Consider the following 17672-nt stretch of genomic DNA (forward strand, 5'->3'; position numbering starts at 1 on the left):
TAATGCTGGGTGGTTATGGGGCTGGCAGGGATGGGGTTAAAGCTGGGTGGTTATGGGGCTGGCAGGGATGGGGTTAATGCTGGGTGGTTATGAGGCTGGCAGGGATGTGGTTAATGCTGGGTAGTTGTGGGGCTGGCAGGGATGGGGTTAATGCTGGGTGGTAATAATGAGGCTGGCAGGGAGGGGGTTAATGCTGGGTGGTAATAAGGCTGGCAGGGAGGGGGTTAATGCTGGATGGTAATGAGGCTGGCAGGGATGGGGTTAATGCTGGGTGGTAATGAGGCTAGCAGGGATGGGGTTAATGCTGGGTGGTAATGAGGCTGGCATGGATGGGGTTAATGCTGGATGGTTATGGGGTTGGCAGGGATGGGGTTAATGCTGGGTGGTTATGGGGCTGGCAGGGATGGGGTTAATGCTGGGTGGTTATGGGGCTGGCAGGGATGGGGTTAACACTTGATGTTTCTGAAGCTGGCAGGGATGGGGTTAATGCTGCAAGGTGAACGGGGTGGGCGGGGCAGCCGGGAGGGGCGGGATCAGTCTCGCACTGGCATCCCCGGCCTCCAATCGCTCAGGAGGAGCGAGCACCAATCAGGGAGTGGGGCGGGGCCTGAGGGAGAAGCACAATCAGCTGGCAGCAGTGAGTGCAGAGAAGGGGCACAGCCTGAACCCCCCAACACCCAGCTGTGACGTCATCACCCCCTCTCGCCCCCCTACCTCTGCTTGGATCCCCCCTGACCCCCGAGTGCTGCCTGCAGAGCCCCCCTCACTCTGTGCTCAGCCCCCTCCCCAACCTGCAGCCCCCCTCCTCCCCTCCTGCTGACACTGCTGCTGCCCTCCCTGGAAAAGTTTGGGGTAAGTGTGTTGTTTTTGCTTTGCTGTGGAGGGGGAGGGCTGGGAAAGGGGCAGCAGGGGGAGTGGATGAGTCAGGGCTGTGTGCTGGAACTCACAGTCAGCTGCTGCTGCTGGGCCTTGACCTAAAGGCTTGCAATCTAAAAATAAGCTGTGTCCTCCTGCGTGCGCTGTATGAGCCCTGCCTCCTGCCAGAGGTGACAGCTGGTGACATAAGCACCCAGTATCAGTCACTTGTCTGTGTGGAAGTGTGAGTCACTGTGTCAGCACAGGTAAGGCTGGGCTGGGCTGGGGTGCAATGGGGTGGCATTTGGGGGGGGGGGGGGGGGGGAGGGGTGGTATCAGTCTTGTATAGATACCATAAGTGGTGATGATACCAGGCTAGAGCTGTCATCAGGCAACTTGCCCATCCTGATGTATTAGCAGAGGACATATATATAGAATACACTGTCATTACACGTATGGATATTTCCAGGCTGTGCAGATGTCAGTGAGTCATGCATGCAGACACTATGGCATACACCAGCTTTACCCCTGCCATCTTATATATATCTGATATTCTGTATGCCCAGCATGCCCACAGACCTGTGTATGGAGCCTGTCAGCACTATAGAGGCCTATAGGACAGGCTGTGTGTCTGAGTGCCAGTCATGTCGGGTGACTGGCAGGCCACAATGTACCCTTGCTTACCCATCACTGGTAATGCTCTGATCTGTGCAGATGGGCACAGCGATTACAGGGATGGGCCAGTTACTACTGTCAGTTTTTGTCATCTTGTTTTATTCTGCTTTGATTGTGTGACTGAAAAAAAAAAACCCTCTAACTTTTTGAATTTCAGTTATTTGGGTGACACGAGGGCAGAGTTGGTGGGTGAAATGCTGAAGGTCCCCACTAAAGATACAATCTTGATTGTACAATCTTACTGCTTCTATGTCGTATGAGTGACTACCTATCCTTTCTAAGTTTATTCATTCTGTTTAAAGGGGTTCTGTGAAGTCCTGCAATAAACAAAAGTAGACACTTACCTGGGGCTTCTATCAGCCCCCTGTAGCTGTCATGTCCCACGCCGACCTCCTCCGATCACTCACTCCTGCCGCCGGTCCCGGTCTAATTACGCGTGTCACGCGTCTGTGGCTGCGCGCTCCTGCTCGTGTCTCCAGGAGCTTACTGCGCAGTATAAGAAAACCTCGTACTGCGCAGTAAGCTCCCGGAGACGCGAGCGGGAGCGTGCATTATTTGTCTTGTTAGATGAATAATTGACTGGGGCTAATAGCGCAGGACACTTGTGGGCGGAAACGCGAAGAAAGATACGTGTGGCCCGCCGGCGCACTTGCCTCGTCGACCGAACTGAAACTTGCTGGCGGCAGGAGAACGGAGTAACGTGAAGAACCGGCGCGGGACAGGAAGGCTGCATGGGGCTGGCGGAATTCCTAGGTAAGTGAAACACCTTGGGTTTAACTATTCAGTTCCGCTTTAAGGGCCCTTTTCCATTTGTGGAGTGATGCGAGTGCAGCTACCTCGCTGCATCTCATCACTTCCACTGCTGGCCGCGCCACTTCCGTATCGGGAGATACGTAAGTGTATGGAGGGGACGGCGGGCGGATGCTTGCTGCAGGTTCTCGGATCACTCTGCACATAATGGTAACTGTTCCATTGCCGTGCATTGGTTTCAGGACACCCGTGGTGCGATGCGGCTATGTAGTACGGACAGCACTGTGGGTTCTGTCGCGTTTGTACCTCGTCCCGATATTGCATGCCGTTACCGATGCGCAACCGGTCAATCAAGTCAGCTTTACATCTTGCAGCATGTCTGATTGATATGTGCGACCAATTTCGGCTCAAAATTGATCCCATTGTCAATCGGGCATGCTCTTGAGATATTCATCCAATTCGACAATAATTATGGAATGAGATGGTCGATCTCCAGCCAAGTTGCCTGATGTATGCCCACTTTTACTCTTGTTCTGCTTGGATTTGTTAAGATTGTACAATCAAGATTGTATAATTAGTGGCCACCTTTAGGTTGAGATCACACTTGTGACTGTGAGAATTGACAATTCTGCAGAAGCATTTTACTGCACGATATGAGCGTTGTGTAGCCAGTCATTTCAATGAGGAGTCCCATGCATTGTGCAGCAAAGAAGTGCAGGCTCCATAACTTTTTTTTTTTTTCTTTTTTCACCGCTATGCAGAATCGCAGATGCCGTCTGAAAACTCAGCAGTCCCACAGAAAATCATTACATGCGTTTTCACATTGTAAAAAAAACGCTGCCAAATTGCACAGATGTAATCCGTTAAAGGACTACTGTAGGGGGCTCGGGGGGGGGAAAGTTGAACTTACCCGGGGCTTCTAATGGTCACACGCAGACGTCCTGTGCCCACGCAGCCACTCACCGATGCTCTGGCCCCGCCTCCTTTTCACTTACGGAATTTGCGACTTTTAAGTTGGAAAACCACTGCGCCTGCGTTGCCGTGTCCTCGCTCCCGCTGATGTCACCAGGAGCATGCTGCGCAGGCACAGACCATACTAGGCCAGCAGGCACAGGATGTCTGCGGGGGACCATTAGAAGCCCCAGGTAAGTTCAACTTTTTTTTTCCCCGACAACCCCTCTCCCCCCCCTCCCCTACAGTATTTCTTTGAAGCGGTATTCTCACCATAAAAATCTAATTTCAACAGCAACTGGTCTGAGTGTATTAAGTGATAAAGATGCTAATCCTGCATTCAAAACTTTGTCTGCTGTTATGATTTGGAGTTATCACATACTTAAGGAACACTGGCCCTTTAGTAGTCGTGCCAAAGTATTGCATGCTGGGGGTTCTTTTTATCTATAATCTATTCCTCCTCTTTCCTTTATTTCCCTGCCAGCTTCTTATCTGAAACCTAATCCCCTACTCACTTGTGTTTACAAGCAAGGCTGAGGCGACTCAGCGATTGGAGGAGACAAGAAAAAAAGTAAAGGGCAGAAATGACATTACGAGTTAGCCTTAACTGTGGGCAAAAGACATGGCCCCCACCAGGAACAGAATTCTCGTAATTTACTATATAACATTCACTGAAATCAAAACGTGAACAGTATAATACATGTGTTAAGTAAGTAGATCAAGTATTTATCTACTTATATGTGTTTTTTTTTTTTCTTTCTCTGGCATAGTATGGCTGATCCTACTGCTTTAATATAAAACTTGACCAAGGCGACCAATAAAGACCACATCTGCCAAAAATCTAGCGTGTGTAAAGCAGCCCGATCCCTCCTGACCGATCAGCCAGAGCTCCACCCTGGCGCATCACTTTGGCCGAGCGACAGCCAAGAGCATTGTTCTCTGCACTAACCACGCCCTTTCCTCCCATCACTCCCTTTCCTCCCATCACTCTTCGGATCCATAGGCCTTGTTTATACTATAGGCGTAGTCATTTCGGCGAAGCGTATGGTGTGCGACACGCAAGGGCAACAGAAGTGCATAAACTGCACTGTTTTAAGGTGGCCACAAACGATACAGTTTCTAGCGAAAAATCGTTTTGCGCGATCAGATAATTTTGATCAGCAGGATTTAAACAATTACTGCTGGATTAAGATCATAAAACATACACCCCAGGTGATTGGTGATCCACATGTGCTCCACTCTGTGTATGCAACCATAAACTTTCACTTTATATTAACCGCTCACCAGATGACATCCACCTCATATCCAGGTGGGTCTAGCGTTTTCCGCAGCAAGAAATGACAAGTATTTAATCCAGTATTCACATGTAAAAAATAACAATAAAATTGCTCATAGCGTAAAAACAAGCAACACTGGCCTGCGCTATCCAGCGCACTTACATGGGCTGAATAGCCCAGCGGTATCACTCCCTCTGTGTGATATCGGCGTCCTGCTTCCACTGCGGTGTCCGCATATAAATATCCGTGTTTGGAGCTGGTGTGCCACCACATCCAGTGACATCAGACGCACCTACCTACGCGTTTCATCTGTGCGGACTCCTCATCTGCAGCCCCTGATGAGTCAGCATGGACGAAACGCGTAGGGCGGAGCCAGGTCTGACGTCACTGGATGTGGATGCACATGCCGGCCAGCTGCAAACACGTACATTTATTTGCGGACACGCATATTTAAGAATTGCAGTCATTTTTTTCTGACTGATTGTAGCATTTTAAAAATCTGACCAATGTACCACATACCGGTACATATGTTCAATTTTTCCACAATTATGAAAAAAATATTGCAAACTCAGAAAATAAAATTGCTTGGGTCTGTACATCAAGAAATTGTCAATCTTACCTTTACCAGTCAATTCCTGAAGTTAATTATTTCATGAAGGCGGAGCTATAGTAGTATATGCTGAGTTTCTGACACAGCAAGCGTGCAGTTGGGGGGGGGGGGGTCTAAGCAGGAGGTGTAGTAAAGTGATGTTCTACCAGTGTGAGCTGATAGACCAGTGATTTGGTTGGAACTCACACCCCAGATCTGTGCATTTCTATATCCATAGTGAAGATCCAATGCTAGGTACACACGATGCAATTTTCTGACAGATTTACTGTCAGATCGATTATTTCCAACATGTCTTTTTCGATTGTTTTTACATTTTATTTTTATTTTTTTTTATAGAAGCAAAGTAAATTCGTAAATCAGATTGGGCATGTTGAAAATGATCGATCTGACGGTAAATCTGTCAGAAAACTGCATTGTGTGTACCAGGCATAAGGGAGCTCATGCATTACTCGACTTTCAGCATCGATATCTGGCCTATTTAATCATGATGGTTGAATGGGACAGATATCGATATAATTGTGTAGGAGAAAATAAATATGGCAGCCTCCTTATTCCTCTCACTTTAAGTGTCCTTTAAGCAATGCGCATTGCCTGCTGACTCTCTGCATTTGATACTTTTAGCCATAGACCCTGAACAAGCATGCAGCTAATCCAGTCTGACTTCAGTCAGAGCACCTGATGCTTGTTTCAGGTGTGTGATTCAGCCACTACTGCAGCCAAAGAGATCTGCAGGACAGCCAGGCAACCGGTTTACACTACAAACGCAAGGCGTGAATCACAATTTTGTGATTTTGCGTTCTAATTTTACAGTGATTTGTGTTGTGAATCCCACTCAACAGAACAAGATTCGCATCGCAGTTGCCCCCAAAGCGTTGCATGCAGCACGTTTGTGATTTATGCGAATCACAAATGCTGCTGTAAGAATGATCCCATAGGGATACATTAGCAACAGCGCTTTGCTGATCGCCAGTGTTTAAGAAAGCGCTGAAAAGCGCTCAAGTGTGAACCGGCCCTCAGTTCAGTGGAGGAGGGGGAATCAGAATTGGGGAGGAGGCTGGTAAGCTTTACATGTGCAATAAGCATTTTTGCTAATGATTTGTTGGGGGGTTACTGGTGTGAATAAGTGGAGTTGTACCTGTTTAGCACATGGTAGGGGAAGTAGCGGCGGTAGACGGACTTTTGCCGTTCCCTGCCGGATGGATCAGTTTCCCGCGATGGTTGGGTTTCAGAGGCCGCAGGAGATCTTTAGTTGTGATAAACGTTTTGTGTTTGGAGCTGATTGGATGCTCTGGCCGATTGAAGCATCGCATCTGCCCTCCATGCTGATACTCGCCATCTATACATCATGCGGATATCGCCGGCGTCACGCCAGCCCTAGTAGCGTTACATGAGGCGGATCGCGTTACAAGCGGTGCTTGGAATTTCTCAGGTCAGTTGTTTTCAGAGTTAGACTTCCAATGTCGGGTCTGAAACGCTGCACTTTTCCACACCGTGACCTACATAGTCAGTCTAAACGTGGATATGGCAGTCTTGGCCCCAGCGCAGAGGGGGTTAATGCTGCACCCATAGACACAGCAGAGGGGGCCAGCACAGAGGGGGTTAATGCGCCGCCCATAGACACGGCAGACTGGGCCAGCGCAGAGGGGGTTAATGCTGCACCTACAGACACAGCAGAGGGGGCAGCACAGAGGGGGTTAATGCAGCACCCATAAACACAGCAGAGGGGGCCAGCACAGAGGCGGTTAATGCATCGCTGTGGTCTGGGGCCAGCACAGAGGGGGTTAATGCTGCACCCATAGACACGGCAGAGTGGGCCAGCACAGAGGGGGTTAATGCTGCACCCATAGACACAGCAGAGTGGGCCAGCACAGAGGGGGTTAATGCATCGCGGTGGTCCGGGGCCAGCACAGAGGGGGTTAATGCATCGCGGTGGTCCAGGGACAGCACAGAGGGGGTTAATGTTGCACCCATAGACACAGCAGAGTGGGCCAGCACAGAGGGGGTTAATGCATCGCGGTGGTCCGGGGCCAGCACAGAGGGGGTTAATGCATCGCGGTCGTCCAGGGACAGCACAGAGGGGGTTAATGCATCGCGGTGGTCCGGGGCCAGCACAGAGGGGGTTAATGCATCGCGGTGATCCGGGGCCAGCACAGAGGGGGTTAATGCATCATGGTGGTCCAGGGACAGCACAAAGGGGGTTAATGCATTGCGGTGGTCCGGGGCCAGCACATTAGGGGTTAATGTGGCGCCTGTGTGATGGTTCACTGAGGAGTTCTGGCATAAATTTAGTCCTTTGTGTCACCTCGGCTGCAGTAGCGCTGCATTCCTCACATTAACCCTTGCTGCGCTCTCTGCTTCTGCTGTATTGTAACTACAACCAGAAGTGACCAAGACACATTGTAATAGCAGTGAATAGAGGCGCCGGCTGCAAGTCACTGAGACACGTCCTGTATACATTAACGTCAACTCTTTTTCCTCATGCAGCGTTTTAGACCCCCCCCCCCCCCCAAATTGACCAATATTTTCCCCCGTGGTAATTGTTCGATAAATTAGCGTAAATCTGCATGGCAATTCAGGCCTGGGACCCACTAGCAGAGCTTTTCTGAGCGCTTTGTGATGTGAGAAGCTCTTGCTAATGTAATGCTATGGATGTGATCACACTGGAGCGATGTGATTTTATAAACATCCCCCATAACATTGCATTAGTGAGAGCTTTTTCACATCACTAGTGATTAGAAAAGTGGGTTTGAGGCCTCACCTAGATTTTTACCTCATGTGGTATTACATTTGGGATGTGAGCAAAGAGCAAGTCCAAGCTGCATACAATTACCATAACATTTGTATCAGAAAACCATTAGTATCTTATTAACCATTTTTAATCATTACCTACAAATATTGTCAAATTAGGGAATATGTTGTTATTGACTCTCTTACTACCTTTCGTGTCCCTACCTCGGCCTCTAGATTGTAAGCCTTTGGGCAGGGCCCTCCTCCTTATGTCTCCTACCTGATCATGCACCTCCATTACTGTACACCCATCCTATGGATCTGAGGCCTGGTGCACACCAAAAACCGCTAGCAGATCCGCAAAATGCTAGCAGATTTTGAAACACTTTTTCTTATTTTTCTGCAGCGTTTCAGCTAGCATTTTGCGGTTTTGTGTAGCGGTTTTGGTGTAGTAGATTTCATGTATTGTTACAGTAAAGCTGTTGCTGAACAGCTACTGTAACAAAAAACGCCTGGCAAACCGCTCTGAAGTGCCGTTTTTCAGAGCGGTTTGCGTTTTTCCTATACTTAACATTAAGGCAGAAACGCCTCCGCAATCCAAAATCTGCAGCAGCCCGGGAGTATGCGTTTCTGCAAAATGCCTCCCGCTCTGGTGTGCACCACCCCATTGAAATACATTACCCTAGCGGATCCGCACCCGCAAGCGGATTGCAAACCGCAGCGGAAACTCTCTGGTGTGCACTAGGCCTGAGTGAACATGACTTGCCTAATCTCCATGCTCCCCTCCAGTGACTAAGCATTACCTTGTACTCATACTGCGCTGCGTGATCTGGTTTGCATGTATTGCTGTATTCTCTTATCGCTGTATGGCACCCCTAAATATTGTCTGTGACCTTAAAGGGAACCTGAAGCGAGTACAATTATTTAAAATAAACACATGACGTAGCTGCAAATGAATATTACATACTAACCTCACCGTCAGTTCCTCTCAGAAACTCAACATTTTTCTTCTTACAGTGATCCCTTCCAGTTCTGACAAGATTTTGTCAGAACTGAACTATACCAGTTGCTGTCAGTTATATATCAGCAGCTGTCGGTTACAACTGAATGTGCAAGGTAGTGTCCATGTTTCCCCATGGCTGAAGTGGGTGATATTACAGTTTAACAGTGTGCTGACCAGGAAGCTGTTATGGGGTAATGGCCATTTTTAAAATGGAGGACAGAGAATTTTATTGATCACAGTGGACAAATGGGATGCAGGAGAGGAGAAAGAGATTAAGGAGTAGACTACACAGGAGGTGAGTATGACCTGTGTATGGTTACTTTGACTTTTTATTTTCAGTTCAGGTTCTCTTTAAAGGGGCACTATGGCGAAACATTTTAAAATATGTGCATACATAGACAAATAAGTATGTATTTTTTTTCCAGAGTAAAATGAGCCGTAAATTACTTCTCTCCTATGTTGCTGTCACTTACAGTAGGTAGTAGAAATCTAGTGGACTAGTCCATCTCTTCATAGGGGATTCTCAGCAAGGCTTTTATTCTTTATAAAGATATTCCCTAAAAAGGATTTATACAATGATGCTGGCCCGCTTCCCTGCTTGCTGCACAGTTTTTTGGCAGTTGGACAGAGCAACTGCCATTCACTAAGTGCTTTTGAAAAGAAATAAATCCCTGAGAATCCCCCTATGAAGAGATGGACTAGTCCAAAACCTGTCGCTTCTGTCACATTTCTACTACCTTCTGTAAAAAACGTACTTCTTATTTTTTCTATGTTTGCACAAATTTTAAATTTTAAAATTTTTCGCGATAGTGCCCCTTTAATGTCCAGCGCTGCGTAATATGTTGGCGCTTTATAAATACAGTAATTAATAAATAGTGTCATTAGTTTTCCCCTTTTCTCTGCGGAGTTTCCTCCCTTCTATTACCTTCTGAATGGCTGTTTATCTTACTGGCAGCTCCAGGCTGGAGATACCGAACATCTCAGTTGTGTTACCACATATCTCACTACCGCACGCTCTAATCTTTGTGAATTTACATTATTGAGGTAATTTACCTCACAAGTCACTCATTTCAGTTTTCATGGGGTAACAATCCTTAGTAAATTGAAATTTCACAAAATGTTTGGTGAAATCCGCTGTTTTCTGCTTCACCGCATGCGTTAAAGGGTACCTGAGGTGAGAAGGTTATGGAGGCTGACATGTTTATTTTGCAGGTTGCTTGGCAGCCCTGCTGATCCTCTGCCTCTAATACTTTAACCCTCCTGGCGGTTAATTTTTTTTGCCAAAATGGCAAAAATCCTTTTTTTTTAAATTTTTTTTTTTTTTGTGTTTCATGTAAAGCTACCAGAGTGGTAGCTACATGAAACACCACTAGAGGGCGCATGTGTCCCTCTAGTGCGATCGTCGCCGGCATCAATAGCAAACAGGGGAACGCGTATATAACGCGCTCCCCTGTTTGGCTTCTCCTGTCGCCATGGCGACGATCGGAATGACGTCATGGACGTCAGCCGACGTCCTGACGTCAGACACCTCCGATCCAGCCCATAGCGCTGCCCGGAACTCATTGGTCCGGGCAGCGCAGGGCTCTGGCGGGGGGGGGGCCCTCTTGCGCCGCTGCGTACGGGCGATCGCCGCAGAGCGGCGGCGATCAAGCTGTACGCGCGGCTAGCAAAGTGCTAGCTGCGCGTACAGCATTTTAAATGGAGCAAATCGCTCCATCAGGGGCTGAGATATCTTCCTGCGCGGCATAGCCCGAGCTCAGCTCGGGCTTACCGCCAGGAAGGTTAAGCTATACACCCTGAACAAGCATGCAGATCAGATGTCTATGACAAATCTGAAAAGATTAGCTGCATGCTTGTTTCAGGTGTGTGATTCAGACATTACTGACCAGAAACTGGTATTGTTTAACCTTTTGGGGACCGGCTGACTAAACCCCCTTAAAGAGAATCTGTATTGTTAAAATCGCACAAAAGTAAACATACCAGTGCGTTAGGGGACATCTCCTATTACCCTCTGACACAATTTTGCTGCTCCCCGCCGCATTAAAAGTGGTTAAAAACAGTTTTAAAAAGTTTGTTTATAAACAAACAAAATGGCCACCAAAACAGGAAGTATGTTGATGTACAGTATGTCCACACATAGAAAATACATCCATACACAAGCAGGCTGTATACAGCTTTCCTTTTGAATCTCAAGAGATCATTTGTGTGTTTCTTTCCCCCTGTTCTCATGCACTGAAGTTTCAGGCTGCTCGTTTCTTCCTGCAAACAGCTTTGCCCTTGTCTGGAATTCCTCAGTATGTGAAAGCCCAGCCAGCTCAGAGGATGATTTTTCCAGCTTGTAAAAGATAAGAGCAGAGAGAAGCTGCCCTAATCTAAATAACACACAGGCAGTGTGCAGAGAGGGGCCTGGAAGGGTGAGTTCATAGCAGAACCACAACACTGAAGAACTTGGCAGCCTTCCAGACACAGGCCGACAAGTCTGACAGGGGAAAGATACATTGATTTATTACAGAGACTGTGATAGTAGAAAGTGCTGCAGTAAGCCAAACACATTAGAATGCTTTTGGAACTTGTAGGATGATAAAAAACAGGATGCAATTTTTGTTACGGAGTCTCTTTAAAGAGAACCTATAACAAAAAAAAAGTCCCCTGGGGGGGGGGGGGGGTACTCACCTCGGGAGGGGGAGCCTCAGGGTCCCAATGAGGCTTCCCCCTCCCCTATAGCTGCAGGCAATCTAGCACTGGCTCCCCCGAAGTGTCCGGCAATCCTCCCCGACAAGCCTGACAAGGAATGATATATTTACCTTCCCTGGCTCCAGTGGGGGCGCTGTTGCGGCTCTCAGCTCGGAGACAGGCGGAAATAGCGGATTTCCGTTGGCTCCGTTCCACTATGCAGGTGCAGAAGACTTGCGCCTGCGCAGTAGAGTGGCCCGACAGCGATCTGCTATTTCTGCCTATCTCCAAGCGGAGAGCCAATACTGCGCTGGAGCCGGGAAGGTAAATATTTACATCCCTGCCGTTCGGAGGGCCAGGAGTGCTGTAGGACACAGGAGGACGGGGGAAGCCTTGACAGGATCCGGAGGCTTCCCCCACCAGAGGTGAGTACCCCCCCCCCCCCCCTCCCAGGGAACTTTTTGTCGTTACAGATCTTCTTTAAGGACCCGACTATTTTGCGGGGGTCAGGCAGCCGGATCCCCAGTGTGGCTGGGTAGGTATGTTGTCCCCTGTGTAGCCAGGTGTCCCCCTATAGCCAGCAGCCATTACCTCCCAGGCTCCAGCGATGAGCAGCTGTGGACTCCTCCGCTCTGGCCGGCATCACCGCTCGTACTGATGTTAAGTTCCGGGTCGCGGCTTGATGACATCATCAAGTCAGGAGCCGACACTTAGACACTTACGTCACAGAGAGCGGAGGGGAGCGCCGGGGTAATGGCAGGAAGGTGAGTGGATCCTCTTCTTTCCTCCCTACCGCTGCATCACTAACAGTGATCACTATGATCCGCCGGCGATCGTTGTGATCACGTGATCAGCAGCCATACGTGATAGCTCCTGATCACTGAGGGGAGATGCCAGCTGTCATATGACAGCTTAATCTCCCCTCTCGGGTGCGCACGATCGCGTTGGGAGCGGAAACTGCGTTTGGCGTAAAACCTACGCTGCATCAGCTTAGGACAGCCACAAGTGCGGCGTAGAATTTACATGTGACAGTTCTGAAAGGGTTAAAAGGAAATAAATAAATAATGCAGCTTCCATAGGTCTTACACCTCAGGTTGCTGTTAAGGCTTTAATTGAGCCCAGTGTATAGAGTCGGCGTGTTTGGCGGCATGGCGGTGCAGTGGGCAGCGATGTTGCCTTGTGACAATTGAGTTCTTTGCGCAAATCGGGGCCAGGACACGATCTAAATTAGGGGTTACTGATTGTTGTTTAAGGGAATGAAGATGGCGGTCTCCGTATTGCTTTAATTTCAGGTTCCCTTACATTGGTTCGCCTCAAAATTTACATATGACTATGGCAGGAATTAGATTGTGAGCTCCTCTGAGGACAGTCAGTGACATGACTATGTACTCTGTAAACAGATACAGATGATGTCAGTACTATATAAATGCATAAGCTGGGGCATTAAACTGTGACTAAGGGCCCTTTCACACTAGAGGCCTTTTTCGGCGTTTTGACGCCACGGCCATAGTTGGCGTTTTCCAAGGTAAGATGAAAGTCCATAGACTTTCATTTTACCTTTCACACTTAACGCTGCGTTTTTGAGCGTTGCGGTTTTTAAGCTCCCAGGAGCTTTTTTTAGGGATGACCGCGGCCTTTCTCATTACAATGAATTGATAGTAATGTGTTAGCGTTAAAACGCCTTCAAAACGTGCAGCCAAAACGCAGCGTTAGCCTTTTTACCGCTGCCTGTAGTGTTAAAGAGTCCTTACGGCTGGTGCACACCAAGAGCGCTTCTGAGCACTTTTAGAAACGCCAGCGCTTTGAAAAGCGATTGGCTAATATATTTGAAAGGGATGGTGCACACCAGAGCGATGCGACTTTTATTTCAAATGCAAACGTGGGTCCTGCAGCATTTCTGCTGATTTCTGATTTAGCCTCAATGTTAAGTATATGAAAGTGGAAAATCGCTCTGAAAAACGCTAGATCAGAGCGAATTTTTTTTTTTATTTTTTTTTTTACTGAAGCTGTTCTGTTACAGCTCTACTGTAACAAAAAAATGAAAAGCTCTACACAAAACGCTCCAAAAATCGCTAGGCACATGCCTAGAAAATCACTTCAAAAAGTGCTGAGCGTTTGCGATACGCTGGCGCTTCTTGGTGTGCACTGGCCCTATGGTAGGATTAGTTTGTGAGCTCCTCTGAGGACAGTCAGTGACATGACTACATACTCTGTAATGTGCTGCAGGAGATGTCAGTGCTATATAAAGACATGCTAATACAGTAATATGATAGGACATTAGATTATTACTAGTTAGATTATATTGTGAGCTCCTCTGAGGACAGTCCGTGACATGACTACATACTCTGTAATGCGCTGCAGAAGATGTCAGCGCTATATAAAGACATGCTAATACAGTAATATGATAGGACATTAGATTATTACTAGTTAGATTATATTGTGAGCTCCTCTGAGGACAGTCCGTGACATGACTACATACTCTGTAATGCGCTGCAGAAGATGTCAGCGCTATATAAATACACTAGCTGATTGCCCGGGTATGTATTTGGCTGGTGTCAGCTTCACCCACTTTTTCTAACCCTAACAATTACTCAATGACCAAGTTTATGAGCTTTGTGGTCTTTGGCATTAATAATTTGCATTAAAATGAAAAAATCCGATGGGTTGTTTGTGGCTCCACCCCCTTTTCTGAATTTGAACCCCAGTCACCCAATGACCAACTGTACCAGGTATGAGGCCTGTGCCATTAACAGTGCAAGAATGGTAGCAATTAAATATTCCCTTGAAAAGCAATAGGTGAAGCTTTATACACTTTTGTAGGCTCCACCAACTTTTCTGATTATTAATGCCATTCACTGAGTGACCAACTGTGCAAAGTTTAAAAACCCTCCCATTAACAGTGTAAGAATGGCTGCAGTTTACATTTTCCCAGTGAAATTTGTATTTGTCTCCACCCACTGGTTGCCCGGGTATGTATTTGACTGGTGTTGGTTCCGCCCACTTCTTCTAACCCTAACGCACAAACACTCAATGACCAAGTTTGTGAGCTTTGGGGTCTTTAGCATAATTTGTATATTCCCATAGAAATTAAACAAATCAGATTGGCTGTTTGTGGCTGTGCCCCTCTCCAGCATTTGAACCCCAGTCACCCAATGACCAACTATAGCAGGTTTGAAGCATCTGCTATTAATAGTGTGAAAATGGCAGCAATTTAAATATTCCCCTTGAAAATCAACAGGTGAATTTTGATTGGCTATTATAGGCTCCACCCACTTCCCTGAATATTAATCTCAGTCACCCAGTGACCATCTGGGCAAAGTTTGGGAACCCTGCCATAAACCGTGTAAGAAGGGCTGCAGTTTACATTTTCCCAGTGAAATTTGGTTTTGGCTCCGCTCACTTTTTGTATCCTGGACACAAAGTCACTCAATGATCAAGTGTGTGAGCTTTGGGGTCCTTGGCATCAATAAATTGTATTTTCCCAAGAAATGAAACTGTTTGTGGCTGTGTCCTCTTTTCTGAATTTGAACCCCAATGACTAACTGTATCAGGTTTGAGGCTTGTGCCATTAACAGTGCAAGAATGGCAGCAATTTTAATATTCCCCTTAAAAAATCAACAGGTGATTTTGATTGGCTGTTTTAGGCTCCACCCACTTTTATGAATATTAATCCCAGTCACCCAGTAACCAATTGTGCAAAGTTTGAGAACCCGGCCATTAACAGTGAAGAAGGGCTGCAGTTTACAATTTCCCAGAAAAATCTGTTTTTTTACTCCACCCACTTTTTGTAACCTTGACACACAGTCAGTACTCAATGTCCAAGTTTGTGTGCTTTCGGGTTCCTGGCATCAAAATTGTGTGAATGGAAGCAGTTTATCCAAAAAAAGCAAATCTGATTGGCTGTTTGTGGCTTCACCCCTTTAGTGAATTTGAACCACAGTCACTTGATGACCGACTGTAGCAGGTTTGAGGCCTCTGCCATTAACAGTGTAAGAATGACAACGGTATCAATATTCCCTTTGAAAATCAATAGGTGAATTTTGATTGGCTCTTGTAGGCTCCACCTACTTTTTTGTATATTAATCCTAGTCCCCCAGTGAACAACTGTGTCAAGTTAGAGAACCCTGCCATTAACAATGTAAGAATAGCTGCAATTTATATTTTCCCTTGTAAAAAGTTGTTTTTGGCTCTGCCCACTATTTCTAATCTTGACATACAGTCACTCAATGACCAAGTTTATGAGCTGTGTGGTCTTTGGCATCAATAAGTTGCATTTTACCATTGAAATTAAACAAATTTGATTGGCTGTTTTTGGCCCACTCCCTTTTCAGAATTTAAACCCCAGTCTCCCATTGACTGGCTGTACCAGATTTGAGGCCTCTGCCAATAAGAGTGCATGAATGGCAGCAATGTAAATATTCTCCTTGAAAATCAAAAGGTGAATTTTGATTGGCTGCTGTAGGCTCCACCCACTTCCCTAAATATTAGTCCCAGTCACCCAGTGGCCAACTGTCACGTTTGAGAACCCTGCCAATAACAGAATGGCTGAAATCAATCTAAAAAATCTAATTGGCTGTGGCTCCACCCACTATAGTGAATGTGGACCCCAGTCACCAAATAACTGACTGTATCAGGTTTGAGACCTCTGCCATTAACAGTGTAAGAATGGTAGCAATGTAAATGTTCCCCCTTGAAAATCAATAGGTGAATTTTGAATGGCTATTTTTAGGCTCCACCCACATTTCTGAATATTAATCCCAGTCACCCAGTGGCCAATTGTCAAGTTTGGGAACCCTGCCATGTAAAAAATTAAGTTGTTGGCGCCGCACACTTTTTCTAACCTTGACATATAGTCATTCTTTCAAGTTTATCAGCTTTGGGGTCCTTGGTATCAATACTTTGTATATTCCCATTGAAAAATAAACAAATCTGATTGGCTGTTTGTGGCTCCACCCCCTTTCTGATTTTGAACCCCAGTCGCCCAGTGACCAACTGTACCAGGTTTGAGGCATCTGCTATTAACAGTATAAGAATGGTAGCAGCTTAAATATTCCCTTTGAAAATCGAAAGGTGAATTTTTATTGGCTTTTGTAGGCTCCACCTACCTTCCAAATTCTTAATCTCATTCAACCCGTGACCAACTGTGCAAAGTTTGAGAACCCTGCCATTAACGGTGTAAGAATGGATGCACTTTATATTTTCCTGGTCAAATTTGTTTTTGGCTCCACCCACTCTGTGTAACCTGGACACACAGTCACTCAATGACCAAGTTTGTGAGCTTTCAGGTTACTGGCATCAAAAATGTGTGAATGGAAGCAGTTTATCCACCAAGGAAATCTGATTGGCTGTTTGTGGCCCCGCCCCTTTAGTGAATTTGGACCGCAGTCACCCGAATACAGACTGTAGCAAGTTTAAAGCCTCTGCCGTTAACAGTGTAAGAATGGCAGCAGTTTAAATATTCCCCTTGAAAAGCAATAGGCGAATTTTAATTGGCTGTTGTAGGCTCCACCCACTTTCTTGAATCTTAATCGCATTCACCCAGTGACCAACTGTGGCAAGTTTGAGAACCCTGCTCACGTACACACATGCGACTATAGTCGGTTGAAACGATCGTTCCCCGATCGTTTCAAACGACGATCGTTTAAAAAAAAAAAGCAACCAACGATCATTAAGTCTAACAACGGACGAGCTAGATCGTTAAAAACGATCGTTGGAAACGGTCATTCGTACTAGGCTTGACATGCGCATTTCGATATTTCTCCATGAAACTTCTAATTTTTTTGCGCAAGCGCAATAGTTGCTTTACGTGATGTAATGTTCGTTCTAACGATCAGATCGTTACACACATTTTAAAACTAACTTTACTTAGGTCGTTCTTTCATCAATTAAAAGTTCATTCGTCGTTCTCAACGAACGATCGTTGTCGCATGTGTGTACCTAGCATTAGAATGTTTGCAGTTTACATTTTCCCATTTAAAATGAATGGCTAAACTTTGATTGGCTGTTTTATGCTCCGCCCACTTTTCCTGGATTTGTAACCTCGGTCACCAAGTGACCAACTGTGCCAAGTGTGGGGACTCTGGCTTGATTACTGTGAGAATGGCAGCCTTTTACATTTTTTTCCATTGACTTGAATGGGTAAAATCTGATT

General features: G+C 46.5%; 1 protein-coding gene across 1 annotated transcript in view; it reads left to right on the forward strand.

Moving 5' to 3' along the window:
- Positions 1–592: 592 nt before the first annotated feature.
- Positions 593–17672, forward strand: part of ATOSB (atos homolog B) — a 127012-nt gene continuing 109932 nt past the window's right edge. Inside the window, exon 1 of the mRNA XM_068252422.1 lies at positions 593–852. The gene's annotated coding sequence lies outside the window, so the exon portion shown is untranslated. The remainder of the gene's footprint in view (positions 853–17672) is intronic.

The sequence above is a fragment of the Hyperolius riggenbachi genome, chromosome 1 (genome assembly GCF_040937935.1).
Source record: "Hyperolius riggenbachi isolate aHypRig1 chromosome 1, aHypRig1.pri, whole genome shotgun sequence".
Taxonomy (NCBI): Eukaryota; Metazoa; Chordata; class Amphibia; order Anura; family Hyperoliidae; genus Hyperolius; species Hyperolius riggenbachi.